This window comes from Glossina fuscipes, unplaced genomic scaffold (genome assembly GCF_014805625.2).
Source record: "Glossina fuscipes isolate IAEA_lab_2018 unplaced genomic scaffold, Yale_Gfus_2 0, whole genome shotgun sequence".
Lineage (NCBI taxonomy): Eukaryota > Metazoa > Arthropoda > Insecta > Diptera > Glossinidae > Glossina > Glossina fuscipes.
Window position 1 is genome coordinate 25,170,714 of NW_023998414.1, and position 18,249 is coordinate 25,188,962.

An 18,249-nucleotide genomic window follows, 5' to 3' on the forward strand; every position below is an offset into this window, starting at 1 on the left:
TCTCTCTCTCTCTCTCTCTCTCTCTCTCTCTCTCTCTCTCTCTCTCTCGCACTCTCTCTTTTCTCAAAAGCAAAAAATACCTCTTTACCAAATGGAATGTGAAAATCAAATAGACATTATTAAGACGATAAGAAAAATTATAGTAATAAATATAAAGCGCCGATGATCTCTATTTTATAATGTTCTTTAATATAAATCGAGAAACACACATATATATACATAATATTGATGAACATTATACACGTTAATAGTAATGATACATTTAAAGAAATATAAGCCAAAGGAATAGATGAAAATTACTGTTGAGCAAAGTTAAATAAAAAAAATAAATAAATAAAAAGAAACATATTTAACACCTAAACTGAGCAACATTTACATAGAAAAGTCAATGCTGAAGCTAAACTATATATAAGAATACATAGTGGCAGAGAATGCCGCTAATTTAATATTTAAAGTCATATATTTTAACGATAACTTAAGTAACGATAGCTTGAAGAAAAACATTAAAAACACAAAACTGGGCAAAATCAATCGCAAAGAAATTATTGAAAATCAATTATATAAGAGCAGCCAGTAATCGAGCGGTAAAACATAAAATTAATTCCGCGAAAATTATTTAATAGAAAAACTATTGAACATAACGGTGCAATTGAAAGAACCTAAATAAAGGCTTCAGAAAGCTAAGCATGTTTCAAAAGACTTTGCTTCGTAACAAAAGAAAAAGAAAAAAGTGGGCAACAAAATCAATCGACTTTAATTGAAAAGAATTTATGGCAACAGTTCGCTATGCTATTAATTATGATACAAAAGTTATAAACGCTATAAATAACTGAACATGTAAGCGTTTCTAACTTGAAGGAAAAATGAGAAGAAAAACAAATTTAGCAAAAACATTTAATTGCTTAACTACGCCATGGGAAGCAGAAGAGAGAAACCTTTCGGATTCAATAACGTTTTCTTTTTTTTTTTTTGTCCGGAAACGACTTGATTTTCTACACATTATCGCGTAGACAACGATGGAATAAGTAAAGAAAATGTGTCGTACACAGTTTTTCTTAACTCAAAGCATCCCTGAAAGCGTAGCATGTGACGTAGGCCATTTTAGGTTCATCATAGAACTTAGCCGTATTATCGTTTATTGCAATGGCAAAATGAACATAAGAGACTAGGCGGGAGGAACTCAAATTCTAATGCTTTGGGCGCTTGATGTGAACGGTCATGTTGTAACGACTTGCACACTACACTTTTTCCTCCGTCTAAGTGCTAATAACTTTTTGTTTTTCTTTTTGCGTTTTCTGACTAAAATAAAAGATTTATTGTAGCATGTTGTTGTATGTGTATGTTTTATACAATGATTTAATATTTATAACTATATTGCCGGTGTTTTTATACCCATCAACGAACAATGAGAGGTACCTTCATATTGTCGAAATGTTTTGTAACACCCAGAAGGAAGCTTCAGAGACCCTACGAAATATTTATACGTATATGTATATATATGTTATTGATCAGTATCAAATTCTGAATCAATTTAACCATGCCCACTTAAGCATGTCCGCCTGTTCGTCGGTCTAAACGTGTACTATCTGTAGTAAACATTCTCCCGTTCGCGTAGAAATTGACAAAAGAGTTTGAAAAAGATCTAAAGCGGCCAAAAAAGCACGTCCACAACGCCCACCCGCCTATGTAACATAAAGTGAGAGTACCTTTGCTTTCTGCCTTTTCTTGCTACTTGCGCAAAAACCACAGACAATTGAAAAACAAGACTTTTATTTCACAAAAGTAAAAAAAATTAACCACGCCCACTCATTAATATAAAGTATAAAAGTGTAGTTTTTTTCCTTCTTTTAGTTTAGATTAAAATGCATCAAAAAAAAAAAAAAAAAATTGAATCACAAAATATTTGAGATCAGATTTTATTGCCATATATATGGGCATGACCCAAAAATTTTGAAGTCACATCAAAGACAAAAAGAGGAATTTTTTTAACTACCTCTGTCGAGGAAATTGCTAATGTACTGACTTTCTTAAAACATAAAGTTTATGGAAATACCTCAACCTTTCGTCGAGTAAGTTGTACGTGACAATAACACTATATAGACAAATAGACATTCGAAAGTTGGACGGACAGATTTAACTCATTTCGATTACTAGAATCCGCCTAAACTTAGAACACCGTGCTGACATAAACTACGTTCGGTATAGTTAACTAGCAGGTGACTCGATAAGTTTTGTGCATTAAATTCGAAAAAAAGAACCTTATCTGCCAAGGCCCGTCTAAAGGAAAATGTAGTTTTCTGATTTCTGCGTGCAGTTTTTTTTTTTTTTTTTTTTTTGTTTAGTTTATTTATTTATTAATTTTTGCACCTTTTATTTCAAGGTAAACCGCAATTTAATTACTCTAGCATGGTGGTATTCTTAAGTTCAATGATCGTATTTGTAAGATAAGCCTTACAAGACAATAAAATAACTGCAACAATAATAACACAGACAAAATACGTAAATTATACGTACATGTGTAAAGTAAAGTAAAAATTATGTTTATGCTTAGGTATAAGAAATTCAAGTCTTAACGTGACATCTGACAGCAAAATTGTATTCACAGGAGAGAGAGATAAAAAAATATAAATAAGAAAAGTAGAGCACAACAATAAATTGTAATAAAAAATAAAAAAATAAAAATTTGTAGCAAATTAAAACATTACGTGTAGAGAGATAGACAATACCATCAGCGCCGCCATCACCGCGATTACTGCCGCTGCCGCCCACCATCGCTATTAGCGTTACCACCACTAGAGATCTATAATATTTTTAACGATTATTTAAGTGGGTTAAGACAGCGCGGTGTAATAGACACATACAGATCGTATACGTTGCTAGCTGGGCCCGTGTGTTTGAATATGTGTTTAATGATGTAAGTGCAATGTTTTAATTGCTCGCTGGCTAGCTGCTAGCTGGATAGTCAACTGACTGGCACTTTTTCTCTCCACTCTTTAGTATATTTTTCAAAAAAATTACAAAATAAAATTAAAAATTCAAATAAATAAATAGTTCAACAAATTGTTTAAATAATGAATTAAGAATATTTTTCAAGGTTTTTTGCAAAATATTTTTAAATTGAATAGAAAGACTTAAGCAAGAAACAACAGCAAACAAAAGAAGAGAAGAGAAGAGAAGAGAAGAAAAGAAAACATTAACGTTGCGGCCGCCACTAATACGATTTCCTACCTTTCCGATTAAGCTTGGAGCGAGCTGAATGAAACTTTCATGTGATATGAATATGAAATTTTCCCGTTTGCTTTTTCCTATTGCTTCGTTCCGTTATTGTTGGCGGTTATAAATTACGTTGTCATCACGTTTTCTCTGCCTATTTTGCGTTTCCAATGTGTCTTCAAAAATCATTTTCTCATTCATTAAATTAAAAAACAAAAAAAAATTATCCATCGTAATTATATGTATGTATATTGATGAATGAAGAGATGCAAAACGCAAAAAAAAAAAAAAAAAAAAACCAAACCAAACAACAACAAGCATATAATCATTATAACCTAATTTCAATGAATGAATGAATGAATGAATGAATGAATGAACGAATGAATGAATGAATAAGTGAATAAAGGAAAAACATTCAATGATTGGCAATCATTATCATCAAACCACTGTAAAAATGCTTGAAGCTGCTAATTTATATTATCGATCCATCATTTAGCTGCAGTAGAGAAGATATGAGATCAACCATAAATATTTAATAGATTTTTCAATTTATGCGATAAAATGTAAAAGAAAAACAAATTATCGAAGAGTTTTTCAACTACGAGCCCTTAAGTGTATGGAGTTAATTTTTTAATTTTTTTTTCTTTTTTTTTATGTAAAATTCTAAACATTTTCTAACAAAAAATTTGTATTATATATAAACGAAAGACAGATGGATGGATGGACGAACAAAAATTTTAAATACGAAATACTGCAATCCATGGAAACAGTATATGCAACGACTATGTCGAATTGCGAAAGAAAAAAAAATGTATTCATTATTCAAAGCAAGCACCATTTGTTGGCAATCAAGTGCGCTAATACGTTCGTCTCTGTTAGCAAGTGTTCTTCTCAGTATGCATACAGGGCACTTAAAAAGCTTTCGTAAACAGAAAAATTCAATTGTTGTGTTGTTGGCTGGAGCTGTTGATTAAAATCTCTAATATTGTTTATGACCAACATGTCAATGGAAATGTTATAAGCAAATGCAAACGACGGATTCACAAAAGAAACCAATCCTCTATTTTCTGTCTGTCTGTCTGTCTGTCTGTCTGTGCCCCTCTCTCTCGCTCTTGCTCTCTCTCCCTCACTCTATCTAAAACTTTCAGGAGCATTTCGGGGAGTATGCTAGAACAAATCCAATTCAGTTCCTTTGAGGGCCTTATACCATTGATAAGAGCCCGTTTTTAGCATAAACAATTCGCCTTATGTCTTCTGCCTCATTTTAAGCTATTGCAGTCTTTTAGCTCAATTGCTTTGCTCGCTGTAAAAATCGCAAAAGTATGATTAACTCAAACAGCAGGCAGTTGCAATACATTAAGCGATATTTTGCATCCATGTTAGTGCTAACCTACTAACGAAAGGACTAGTAGGCTCGACTTTAAAATGATGAATTCCCAAGACTAGGTATCTTGTACCCAAATATCATACCAATATTCAAGTTAAGTTGCCCTGGTTTATTAAATATCAAAAATTGATGGCACTATGAGAGATATCGGCGTCAAATTTCACATCGTTAATGTCGTTAGCCTTTCAGCTGCAATGGGCTTTGTACGACATAGAAAGTGTTTTACCCGATTTTTACAATGTATGATTTTGTTGAGCAGAAAGTTATCAGTCGGTCAAGAAACGCCCTTTTACGAGAGATGAGACTTGGATGCACGCATAAGACCCAGAAACAGAACCGATCAATCAAGTGAATACCGTATTACCATAAAAGGTAAGAGAAGACAAGACCAGAAAGACTACGCCATAGTCGTTCTTCGATTATCGTGCGACGTTGTGCACTAAGAATTCATGCCGCCGGACCAAGCTAGTGGTTAGTAGTAGTTAGAGCGTTATGCGTCATTTGTGTGAAGCTATTCGCATAAAGAAGCGGGAATACATTCAAAAAAGAATATATAAAAATTGGTCTTACTTTTTGGACACAAGTATATGTATTGATTATATATACAACAAAGGAATGCGGAATTTTCGTGGAAGATAAGGAAAAAAATTTCCATATTTTCGATAGCGGCGGCTCAGGCGATTTATGCGAAACAGTTCATTTACTGGCAAAATTAAGAGCAGTGGACAACATCTTCAAAGAAATGTTCGTTGAAAAATCCCTTAAAAAATTTAGATAATTTTTTTTTTTCCACTAAATTTGATCAAGCGGACAGGGTACGCTTCCGCACGCGAAGAGCGACACTGGTGATCAGAAAAACTTATACATAGGTAGAGGAGGGGGGACAACCTAAGTTTAATGAATGAATTTAATTGAATAATTTTGTAAAAAGATTTTATTTTATTATTAATTTTAATTTTTATGATATTCTTCAAGTTTATTGAACTTAATAACAATCATTTTTTATTTGTAAAATGCGAAAAAACCGAAAAAAAAAGATGTTCAACCACTTAAACTTACACTTTAAACTGTCATTGACATCACGAGTGTTTTGTGTGTTAGATCACATACATAAAAAACAAATAAAAAAGAAATGCGTACTTATTAATAAATTTTCTGTTACATGTGATGCAATTTTATTGTGAAACAGCAACAACAACAACAACAACAAAATTAACAGCAATTGCAACATCTTCGTTAATATCTTATAATTACTTTTAAATACGGCATATAATGCGTGTACGCGAGCTCCTCTTACACATGGACACGTTTGTTATTATAAATGTCTCGAAAATTTATTGTCATTTTTCTTGTTGGACTTTCTTTCGGCTTCTGTGAAATCATATAAAAAACAATACAAAAAAAAAAAAAAAAAAAAAAAACAAAAATTAAAAAAGGAAACCCGTTCGTTTGTGAAGCAATTAAAGCAAAGATGCTTCGCAAGGCCATCTGTGTGTAATTTATCGATTAATAAAATGAAATTTTTTTTTTTTTCGTTTTTATACACTTTTAAGAGGCTGCTGAGGTTAATGGTTGCGTTACCGTCTTTAGTCATTTCAATGGAAAATTAATCGTTTGCTTAAGAAAACCTGAACAGGTTACGAAAAATATTTACTTTTCGTTAAGATGGCTTCGAATGGATTTTTGCCCGCTTTGATGATAATAATTTTGTTAAACTGCGAGCTCGATATTTACATAAATATTTTCACCAACTTTTCTTTATGTCTGTTTCAATCTTCCCATGGCTGGAGAAGATGAACTGCTCAAGGCAGTAACTATACTTGTTTAGAAGCGCAATTGCAAGCTGTATGTATGGCGCGTATCGAGTGCTGTCAATTCTTCTAGGAAACGGGATCTGTCAGCATTTACTTTCGCCATGTGAAGATCGTTTCTATAAATTCTACACAACAACACAAAATAATTCTGCTAAAGTGTACAGAACGTAGCTAAGTCTGTGACTTTTATATATCAAAAAAGAAGACAAGAAGGCAAGAGATGTTACTTCTTATGCTTCATTCATAGTGATCGCTGATCGCATGATCGAAACCATCGCGGAGATCATAAATCAAACACTAAGCCGAGTATTGTTGATAGCCTCATTTTGCTGGGCTTCATGAACTCCTCCACGAACATTAAAGAGAGAACGGTTGCACTAAGCAGAAAGCCATTAAAGATTCATTTATGAGCACGGCAGTCATCCTCATTTTTAAAAACCGTTACGAGTAGCGTGGAGTGAGGAATGCTTTCAAAGCTTCCATATTCCTTAGAAATTCATATTTCTTATCAATACCTGATCCAATTGGTGACTTGTTGCCTTTAAAAGTGAAAAAGTCCTCCGCATGGGCGTCAAGAAAGTCACCTAACGAAAACTCGAATTCCTATGTCCCTAGGGTTAAATGCATTCTTCGACAGTCCAAGTAGCTTCAGTTGTATGCGATCACTGTGTGTTGCATAAAAAATTTGTAGATGCAATGAAGTCGGGATAGTAACATGTCTCGGCACCTTGGGTCCTCAATCGAGAATATTTTTTTTTCCAAATTTTCAAAGTTACTTTTCATCTCATGCCAGATATACAAGCACTTCCAGCTGAATACCACAGAATATCTCGTAAAAATCCTAAATATTATTCTCGCTAATCAAAAACTAAACTTTTAAGATATCGATGGCATCCTAAAGATATCGAAATTGGGACGTGAGAATGATGTTATCCCCAAAAAAGATACCACGTAACTTGCACTTGGGAACAAAAATGTCAACATGTTGCTGATCTCGCTCGAATGCCAGTAAAATTTTAATGAATTGAGAGAATTGGATTGATGCCGAAGACCAGTATTCTCCAGACTTGATCCCCTACTTGAATATTAATTCCTTGAAAATCTCAAAATATAGTTTGAGGGAAAAGAAACGGACGAAATGTTAGAGAAACTTTGGACTGTTTGCATAATGATTGAAAAAAAATAAAATAAAATAAGTTTTCTTAGGTACTTAGTCCCGGAGATTATGAAATCTTAGTGAAGGAAACATGTTTATAGAAAGGAAATATTTTCAACATTAAAATAATAAAAATATGAACATTTTTCAAATAATAATAGAAACAAAAGTCATTGTTATTTTTTTTCATTTTTTTTTATTTTGTTTCTGTTTTTGTTCATTCAACGCCATTTCAACTCATAAAATCTTTGAGAAAAACTTGAGATGATTGCCAAGACGAGATGAAAGGAAATCATCTGAGCATGTGTATGCTGTACGTTGCCCTAATGTTCTAACGAAAAGGCAAAGTAATCATTAGAGGAAATAGCTTTGAGTAATTTAAGTAATGATTTCTCTAGTGACATAAGGAAGTTGTCACATCCCATGATGAACGCGAACATACTTGCCTTTCATAGATTTTAATGAGCTTGCCCTGCAATGACTGACGCATCAACGTACTCTCCTAGAATCTGCTTGTCATTGCAATCTCTTGTTAAGGTATAAATTACCTCAAACTATTCTTTCTTTTCTTTTCGTTTTTTTTTTTTTTTGACTTGGAAATTTCAGCAATTATTCACTTTAACTCTCCCACAGATTACAATAACTAACAGTTCTTTTCTGCCTGTAGCTAAAAGATTTCTCTCTAAGATAAACAAAAAAAATGCGGCTTAAAGTAAAAAAATGCAAAAAAAAAAAAAAAAAAAAAAAAAAAAAAACAAGGAAAGAAAAAAAAAATAGATAAATAATGCTTTAAGTGAAACAAAGAATTTTGCAAAAATAAAAAGAAATTTAAAGCCTTCGAGAAAGTAGAGGAAAATTATAAAAAGCGCTGTGACATAAAATTGCATCACCTACGGACATGTATTGTGACTAAATATATTAGTTCAGATTCTATTTTATTAAAAAAGAAGTAATAATAATAATCATAAAAATAATAATAATAGCAATAATAATAACAATAATATACCGTTTTCTTCACATAGCATATTTAGTCAACGTAATTGTGACAGTGTGTTGCAAGTGTGTTAGAAAGGTATTTAATGTCGCTCTGTACTTTGATGCTTTTTTTTTTTTTTTTTTTTTTTTTTTGTTTCTTTGGGTTTAGTTAGCTTGGAAAGGCGTGCAATGCCTTAACACACTTATGAGTTATTGTTTAACAAAGAAACAAAACGCCAAGCAATAGATTGTTAACGTCTTGCGTCAAAATCCCCTGCTATTTGCAACGAATTGTTTAATGAATGACATATTTCATGAAGCTAAAGAAAATAAAGTTTGTTAATACGCTAACGTGCTATGTAAGCATAAGCAAAGAAGCTAAAATAAGGCACCGGCGTTATGTCAACGGTCAAATGTAAACACACCGCCCTGCTTAATATAATATACTAAAAGCACATCAAACATACGCATAGTGTATATATATATATATATATATATAACATAGTTTAATGCACATAATAAGTAATAAGTAATAAATTTTCATTTTAATAAAGTAATAAATAAATATTATTAAATAAACAGCAATACAGTAGTAAGCTGTAAATTTAAATATGATATATTTTTTTACGATTTAGGTAATTGTCACGCTTAACGCAGCCCAAGTTTAAGAGGAGTATTTAAGGTTAGGCTTAAAAGTTCGAATTGCACGCTGGAACTCAGGAAATAATTTCATATGCAATTAAATGATTTTTTTTGGTTTTTTTGATAAACTTCGTAAGGATTGTCTCCTATACGTGAAGGCCCGTTAATAGTCAAGAATAGCATTGTAGGTGCAGGAAGACGGAAAGTGTTAAGGACGAGACACTGATTAACTCTGCCTTAAAGTTGTGAAATCTGCTTGCGGAGCGAAGAGTTTTGGAGGAGTGTAGGGCAAAGGATGGGAGAGCGCTGAACAGCGTTTCATTGTTTATCTATAAGACTTAAATGAATATTCACACAAACACGAAATCGACGAAGCAGACACAACACGTCTCGTTACGCATCATATATGCATTGCTAAAGAAAAGCCGCTTAATAGCTAGGCGGAAGAACTTACGAAGCAATTAAGCATAGGTTCGAAGTCACTCTGATGACGATAAGAGGACAAAAAACTGAAAACACTGCTACGGTTCTAAACGAAGTTTTCCACTCGCAAATGCTACTCGGGGAGTCGAGATAGGCCGCTAGCTTGAAGCTAGGTTTAGAAGCTTAAAAGCTGAAGAATGATGTTGGGTTTGTTAGACGATTTCAAATCTTCAGTTCTCTGAATTCATTGCTTACAAATTGCATGTAAACGATTTTTTCGCATTTCGTAGTGAAAAGAGCGCCGACCTATTTTCTTTTTTGCGCTCGGCGTGAAAATATATAGATTAGAAATCAATATTGAATGCATAGGGTTTTCATGAACTGGCCATGCTGGACATTGTGCATGCTATTAAAGCAAAGAGTTGGATTGGGAACGGCCGTAATGACAAAGCTTTTCTTTACTTTAAAAAGTCAATTTCAGGTTCTTGCTGTTGTAAAGAACGTGAACTAATATTCGGCATTTTTAGCTAGAGAAAGAAGAAGAAAAAGGAAGACTTCAGTAGTGAAGCAGTCGAAGTAATCGTAAAAAATTTGAAAATATATAGGTTTTGTTTCAAGTACATGGAATATGCTGAACTAAATATACAGCCCAGCAAATGAACCAAAAAAATCTTACAAAAATATAATATGAAAAGAAAAAAAAAAGAAAACAAAAACCTGTTGCTTAGATCGGTAGATCGGTATATAATAATTCTTCATTCACTGTATGCGTGTTACTTACGTTTAATAAACACAAGTTGTCGAACAACAACTCAAGGAAGCTAGAGACAAACTTACAGATAGTTAGATAGATACTCTCACACTTAGTTTATAAATTCACAAAAACAAAAAAAAAAAAGAATTGTTTATATGTGGAGACTTGTTTTGAAATTGCATGCATAGAGAGACAAGCGCGCAGCAGTGTTTTTTGTCTGTTAAAGACCGGAGGACTGACAGACAGCCTTATATTTTCGTTTGCACTGCTTATTTAATTTGGCAGCCTATCAAATGAAAAAATCTTGCTGGGCCTCCAAAAAAAGTGAAACTCAATTTTTCGTTCATGTTGCAATTGAATCCATTGATTTGCTGCAACACGACACGGTAACGACAACAGCGACTGCCGCACCAGCACCAGCACCAGCAACAGCATCAGGTTTTTCCGTACATTTCTGCACGGTTAAGTGTGTTACTAGTATTTTTTATATTATTATTATTATTTATTTATTTTTTTTTTTTTTGAATTTTTTTTACTTTTCAATTTTTTTTTTTTTTTTTTTTTTTTTTTTTTTTTTTGTTAACTCAAAGCTTTTAATGTTCATCTCACCTGTTAGTGAATTTTTCGATTCCCACTTTAACTCTTAAATAAATGGGAAACGAAAAGAAAAAAAAAATCATCAAACGTATGGTTTTTGATTTTTTTTTCCTTTCCAACTTGTTTCGTTGAGCGAGCCGTGTCCGTATCGATTGTGTGTGTATGTGTGTGTTTAAAGTGGAGAAGGAAGGGGGAAACAAGTGAAAATATTGTATAAAAATTTATATGTTTGCATTTAAATTTATCTAAAAGATGCTCACAGGTCATCAAAACATATTTCTTCTTTAAATTATCAAATAGTTGCCTTTTGTGTCGAGTAGTATCGTTTTGTTTGTTTGTTTGTTTGTTTGTTTTTTTTTTTTTTTTCCTATGATAGAGAAATTTTTTAATTATTTTATTAATTTAATAGTGTTTAAAAAAAAAAAAAAAAACATAAAAAAAGCATTTTTGTAAATACTTGAAATTTATACTTAAATGAAATGAGAAAATGCAGGCAAAGAGCGACTTTCCTTATGCCCTTCATTTATGAGAAAACTTAAGGCATAACTCATGCCTCGTGGTTGCAAACTGATTAGGAATACTTTAACCTTTAATTACTACGTGTAAGAAGTCACTACTCGGGCAAGGGAAGCGCAGCATTTAGATGACCATCGTAATGTCTATTCTATTACATATTATATTTTAAGCTCATGTATTCTACAAAACTAAAAGTGATTTGTCCGCTAAACAACTCTTGCAATCCGATTATTTGTATTCTCAATTGTCTCACTCGTTCGTCATGTTATTGTCTGACGACCGCAGTGCACTATACAGTGACTTTTCATTTTTCATTTTTTAACTGCGCTGCTCGTCTTAAAAGCAGTACCCTTGCGGAGGTCTTTTCCTTCATTTACAATATTCGAATGTTGGAGCGAAAGCTTCACATAAAATGCACCCTCCTTCTCTCCTCGCACTCCCATATTTTCTAATAGTGCACGGGATGAGGACATCCACTGATTGATCAGTCATATTACAATCGTAAGAAATCGCCCATGTTACTGTTAATTCAAGCAAAAACATGTTCTGAGCCATCTCTAAGAATGCATTTATTTTGATAATATTAACAAGTTATCCGTGAACCGTTTTGTTTCAGTCACTTTTTCCCACTCTCCCCCAAAAAAAAATAAAATAATAATCAATGTCGTGAAATAGCAGGTTCCTTAATTTCTCTTAAAGCTAAGGCAACTGTCCGTTTTGTAGAGCTTTCCAAAGCTTGAATTAAGTGATAGCCTAGCAGTGACAATTTCTAATCAATCGAACGAATGTAGGGGCAACGAATCGGACGCTTTGATTTTCTGAAGGGCCCTTTAAAGGAGAGTTAGATCATTCCTTGGACGAAAGCGTTCCTGTTCTCTGGAAGATGTTTTTTTCGCTTTAAAATCGTTCAAATTAACGATACTTTAGGTTCGAATATGTTTTACGTTATCCGAGAAAAACTGCTCGCCATCTATAATGTCATGTTTCGATCAATACACAAATCTGCGATATAATAATTTCCGATCCTACATTTATTTTTCTCTCGTTTCAATCACAAGCTTTTTCGCATATCTATGCGGTAGGCCATACGATTTCGTAACGTTTCGTAACGTAAAGTACAAATTGTTTTTCTTTTCTTTCTTTTTTCTTCTTTAGATTGAAATCACGCGGTCTGCAAACGTCGTTCATTAGCTCGTACATTACCGCAATTCTGAATGTAAATCTAGTTAATTTTTAGTTTACCTTCTATCCACTGCACGGGGTAGGTTTATAAATTTCAATTTCCACGATGCTCTTCACATTTGCGGACGAATCGCAATTGTCGTCGTCGATCATGTTAACACTTTAATCCAATCCGACAATCATGTGACGACGGTGAAGATCAGATGTGACCTCAGCATTGACAAACTAATTATTTCGAAATGTTACCAAAGTAATTAATGAAGCGAACCTATATACTCATAGTATATTTTTCGACTTTGACATGTCTGCAAAGATATTTTGCTGCAAATACATGATCAACATCAGCAACGACTGGTCATGATAAGCCGTGAGCATGGAAAGGAAAAAAAAAAAACCAACTACCACTTGAGTAATATGTTCAGTGGGCATAAGGTCATTATTCTCTTTGACATATGCATGCAAATCAAAGATTTTCCTCTGACGGCGCAGCACAGGGCAATTAACGTTTTTTATGCTTTTTCAAAAATAAATGATGGAAAACATTTCCTTTTTGGCATTTAAGAGTAGGAAATGCGATACTGGTTACCTAATAATTTCACTAAAAATTAAATAATCGTTTTTTATTTTTGTTTTAATTTTTTTTTTTGTTTTTTTTTTTTTTTTGTATTCTCATATTTAACAGTTGAAAGGGTTATTGCATTTGGCATTTTGTAGACGACACTCAGTAATGAAGATCGTGAGTTTTTATAAAACAGACATATATACGTTAGTAGTCCGCATCATATACACCGTCAAGTAATAGCATCCCAGAAACCTGAGTAGTTTGTATTTCCTATTTAACATAGGCATAACAGTTATCTGTCTGGATACGCGCGTTCTCTAATGTTCAAAATACGCTAATGCGTAAAGCACGCTTCATCTACTTGCTCACGTTCGCAAGATGAGATTTCACTTTATGCGAACATCCATTTGTTAGAGCGAGCAGCCTTAATTGGTGTTTCGATATATTTTTGTCTCCGGAGTGTTTTCCTTATTTTCTCTACAAACTTTTGTGCAGATAGCTGATATTATTTGTGACGGGGGAGGTGTGTCTATATTACGTTATTGCGATAATACTTTTGCGATCTTTTGAGGAAAAATTTTGAAATCAACTTCACCACCAAAAGAGAGTTGTAGAGAGAGAGAGAGAGAGAGAGCGAGACAAGGTGCGGGCGACACAGTGAATGCAGTAAAGCTTCGCCGCCGGGCTCTTCTATTCTTCTCTCAATTCATTAGAGCTGTGTGTGGTCTGGCATTGTTCTATAAATCTTCTCTAAACGCTTTCCCTTCTCGATCGCTTGAATTCCATAAGTTATTCATAGTGTAGATTGAAATCAATTATTTCGTTAGGTTGGAGCCGGCCATGATGTACGATTTCCTTCTAAACTCAAACGCAACTACAAGCCGTTATTATAGATGGCCTCAACTTGGGCGTTGCAAACCTTTCCGACGTTTCATCTGTCTTACGCAACAATCTTTTGCTTGCATTATTTTCGTGTGTAGCACACTTTGCACATCATCCCGCTATCCATCTCATCTTGAACAGCGATCCGCAAACCGAACTTCGCTGTTACTTCATGTGATACCCAAACATCGTCCTTCTGTTTGTATCCATTCAAAACAGTTTTCTGGTCGCTGTTCAGTTCCGCAACAACGTTATGCGATGAAATATGTCGGTCGATCCATCTGAATTTTTTAAAGAATTTCATAGATTTTGTCAAGGTTCAGAGCGCAACACTGTTTTAACATTGAAATTTTCAAACTCGGGTGGAAGAAGCAAGGCATTCGCGGTCGATAAGGCATGTACAGCATAAGTACGACGAGTTTTTCATTTTCAAGGCCTTGCGAAGTGTCGCCGCCGCAATCGAAGTAGTCGAGAACTCTTTTAAAGTTTTGCTTCGTTTTCAGAACGCAATCAATTTTAATTGAATTAGCAAATGTCGTCATGTTATGTGTTTCTTTTACGTTAAGGACTGGTTATATCCCAAGCGCGCTAAAGCAAGCTTTGATAAGGTCACAAATCGAGTAGATTTGCTCGTATCTTAGAGAAAACATAACGAACTTTTTCCTTATACTTATATATATACATTTATTACATATATTTATTGCATATATATATTACATATATTCATATATATATATATATATATGGAAATCTGATACCTAAGACTGAGTAATGCTGTAGATAGCTGTAAGTCGAATACATTCGCTTTCTCGATGACGTGTATGCGTGAATATAATTTTTATATATTTAGATTTGGACCTGATCCATCTCACCTACAAAATATGGGCTACGAATTTTTACCTATTGAAGGATTGGCGATAAACGAAATGAAGTGAAATGCTTTCTTACATTAGCCGCATTGCGCTCCTACCTTCACTTGCCATAGTTGGCATAAATAACATCGCATTGCAATGCGTTAGGTAAGACATTTGGATATTTCTTCGACAAGCAGAAGTAAATATTTTGCAAATGTTTAACGAATTAATTAAAATATTTTCTAAAGTTTTCCTCTTTAGAATATTAAATTAAGTGTATGTTTAACTATGCACACCTATTATACATTATACGACGTTTCAATTACCAAAACAAACAGTCCCCCGTAATTAATTATAGGCGCCTCCACTTCGTATGTTTACAAAACATTTTCGGTTGTTTGTTTGCATTGCGACCTTGACCTAAACGCTAAACACTTAACATACTTTAAACATTTTCAATGAACATATATTGAATGCATGAATGCATGATTGACTAACTATATAAATAGCTGAGTGGCTGCTTAACTACCTAACTGCGTGGCTGAGTTTGTCTCGGCTTAAATCTTTTCAAATTAAACTTTAAATGAAATCAAATTAAAAATTCGTGTTAAATAATTGGAAGTTAGTTTCTTGCATTCATTTTCTTCGCAATGCCTTTGTGTTTTCATCAATAAATTAACATTCATTTACCTATACAAACACGTAATATGAAAACAATATATACTGGCTACTTGTGAATGTGGCATATGTTTCTATGTGTTTTTATATATATATATATGTGTGTGTATGTGTTTTAAAATAATAATAATAATAAGGTTGCTTAATTGCCTGCATCTCCTTTATAAGAAGCGCTCAGTTTACACTCAATTCACAGCAAAGTAATTTTTCTTAAATTTTATAAACATTTTCTTTATAGATATCAAGTAATTGTTGCTTATATTATATTTACTGCTGCTGCTGCTGCTGCTGCTGCTGTTTAGTGTAATTGTTGTGTAATTGTTCTTCTCTAACCTACCTACCCCCTATTGTGTTTTTCCTTTTTTTTTTCTTTACATCGCCATATAACAGCTAACTGGCAGCAGCAGCAGCAGCAGCTGTTTCAGTAGTCTTACGCTTGTTGTAATATATTTTGCATAACAATTATTGTATGATCGGTGCGCTGAAAGTTCACGCTGTCTGTTTATTTATTGAAACATAAGCCCTGCAAGCGAAGATTCATCATCATCGTCATCGCCATCGCCATCGTCATAGTCACAGTCATCGTCATCTACATTATTTTTCTTGTTTATTTGTTCATTTGTCTTGTTTTCTTTTATTTTTCGAATCTTTCATGTGTAGGTTTTTTCTTTTACTTTTTGCTTGATTATTAAAGTGCTGCTAATATTCCTCAGATTTCTATTATTCTATCCTACATCCGTTCTAACAATTGTTCAAGAATACTATTGTTCGTGAAATACAATAGCGAAAAAAAAAAAAATCTCTATTACACTTTGAGAATTACTTGCAAATAAAGCGTTAAAGTGATGCTTAATAATAAATCATATGAAAATGAAAGGCTGGCAAATGGAATTTGAAGTTTGATTGAGATAAACAGAATTTTTTTTTTTTTTTTTTTTGATTTATCAAAAATTCTAAAATTAACTTTTCAATTGTCTTAAGAAAAAAAAAAAAAAAAACAAACACGGAGTTAAACCATATGAATGGCGCTAAATATCTAGCCATTAAGCTGATCACTCTATATATGCCTGCATGTAGACGGAAAGACAAGCGAAAATAAACACAGGATCACACATGGCCAAGTTGACTTGGAATTTTAGATTAATTAATCTTAAATATATTTCGATCGATTGGCAAAAACATCTGCAAACGATCGGCTATAACTGGTATAAATTTATTAAAAAATCCTCGCGAGCATCCTATCACGTTTCACTGCAAAACTAGTGCTGATCTTCTATTTGTCTTTGAATGAAATTAGGTCGTGAGATTTCGCTTATTCTGGTCAAACTTTAGAAGCTACTTGTATCTCGAGATATACTATAATAATATAGGGCAGCGCAATAAAGAGAAAAGTAAGCATTTTTGACAGTTTGTTTGTTTTTTTTTTACCATAGAAGGAAGCAAAATGATATAATAACATTCCTAAGAGATTACTAAGGATATATTCAAGTGATAAAGAAAAAATATATCTTTGCAAAATGTTAACAAATGGTAACACTGGAGCCATTTGGAACCCTAAAACAGTTACTACCCGAAGACTTAATGCTCGAAAGCGTCCATATTAATGTATCTGTTAAAAGCCGACAGGTATAATGGCAAAAAAAAAAAAAAAACGTACAAACAAACACCAGAAATGTCATCCCAAACTTTCAATTTCTTGGTAAAAGTGTTGAAAGCTCACTCGAATCGCTCTCAGCCTCCTTTCTGCCTAGCGATCGTCTTGATGGAACAAGGCACTACGATAGTTTTGTTTGGAAATGTTCTGGGATGAGTATAAACAGTTTTCAAAGACAATTTGTTTGTGGATTAGAGGGATAGCTTGTCAACGACAGGGCGACATTTCATCGAAGCAATCTTTTGGAAATGCTTGGGAAAGAGCTTGAAATTTCATAGGGAAAATTTCTTGCAGATGGAATGATGAATTCCCCCCCCCCCCCCCCCCCTTCCCGCCACCCATATTCGTGGAGGTTCACAATTCACATTAAAGCAATGTGAAAACAATTTTCTCAAAACTTAACAGTGGCTTCTCCCCATTAGAAGTAGGCTTTAGAGAAGCATTCCCTAGGAAATAGCAGTGTATCGCAAATTTTTGTAGAATTTTTTTACTTTCTGCTGGTCTTCTAAAAATCGAGATCCACTAAGCGAAAAACAACTCTGCATGTGAAGGAGCGGACAAGTAAAAAAAAGTTATATATATATATATATATATATATATATATATGTATATGTATATGTATATTCGCTTGTACCAAAGTGAATAACAACACATTTAATAAAACATCAGTTTTTCATCGGGCATCTGCATAAACAAGTTAAGAGGAGGATGCTACGTGACGGCCTGTAGAAGGTCAAATAATTGATTAAAGAAATGGAGAAGGATGTTAATTGAATGGATTTCTTTAGTGCAGAGCAGCAGAGAATGAATTCGTTACGCTAATGTTAATGGATAAAAAATGCTGAAAATTTCATTATTTACTTTCGGAATCAGTTATCAAAGATGATATATATGAATTTTTCATTTTTTTGATTTCTTTGTTTTTTTTTTTTTTTTTTTTTTTTTTTTTTTTTTTTTTTT

At 33.3% G+C, this 18,249-nt stretch overlaps 1 protein-coding gene across 1 annotated transcript in view; it reads left to right on the plus strand.

The window, feature by feature from the left end:
• Nucleotides 1–18,249, plus strand: part of LOC119635045 — a 52,917-nt gene that overhangs the window by 4,359 nt on the left and 30,309 nt on the right. The gene's annotated exons all lie outside the window — the stretch shown is intronic.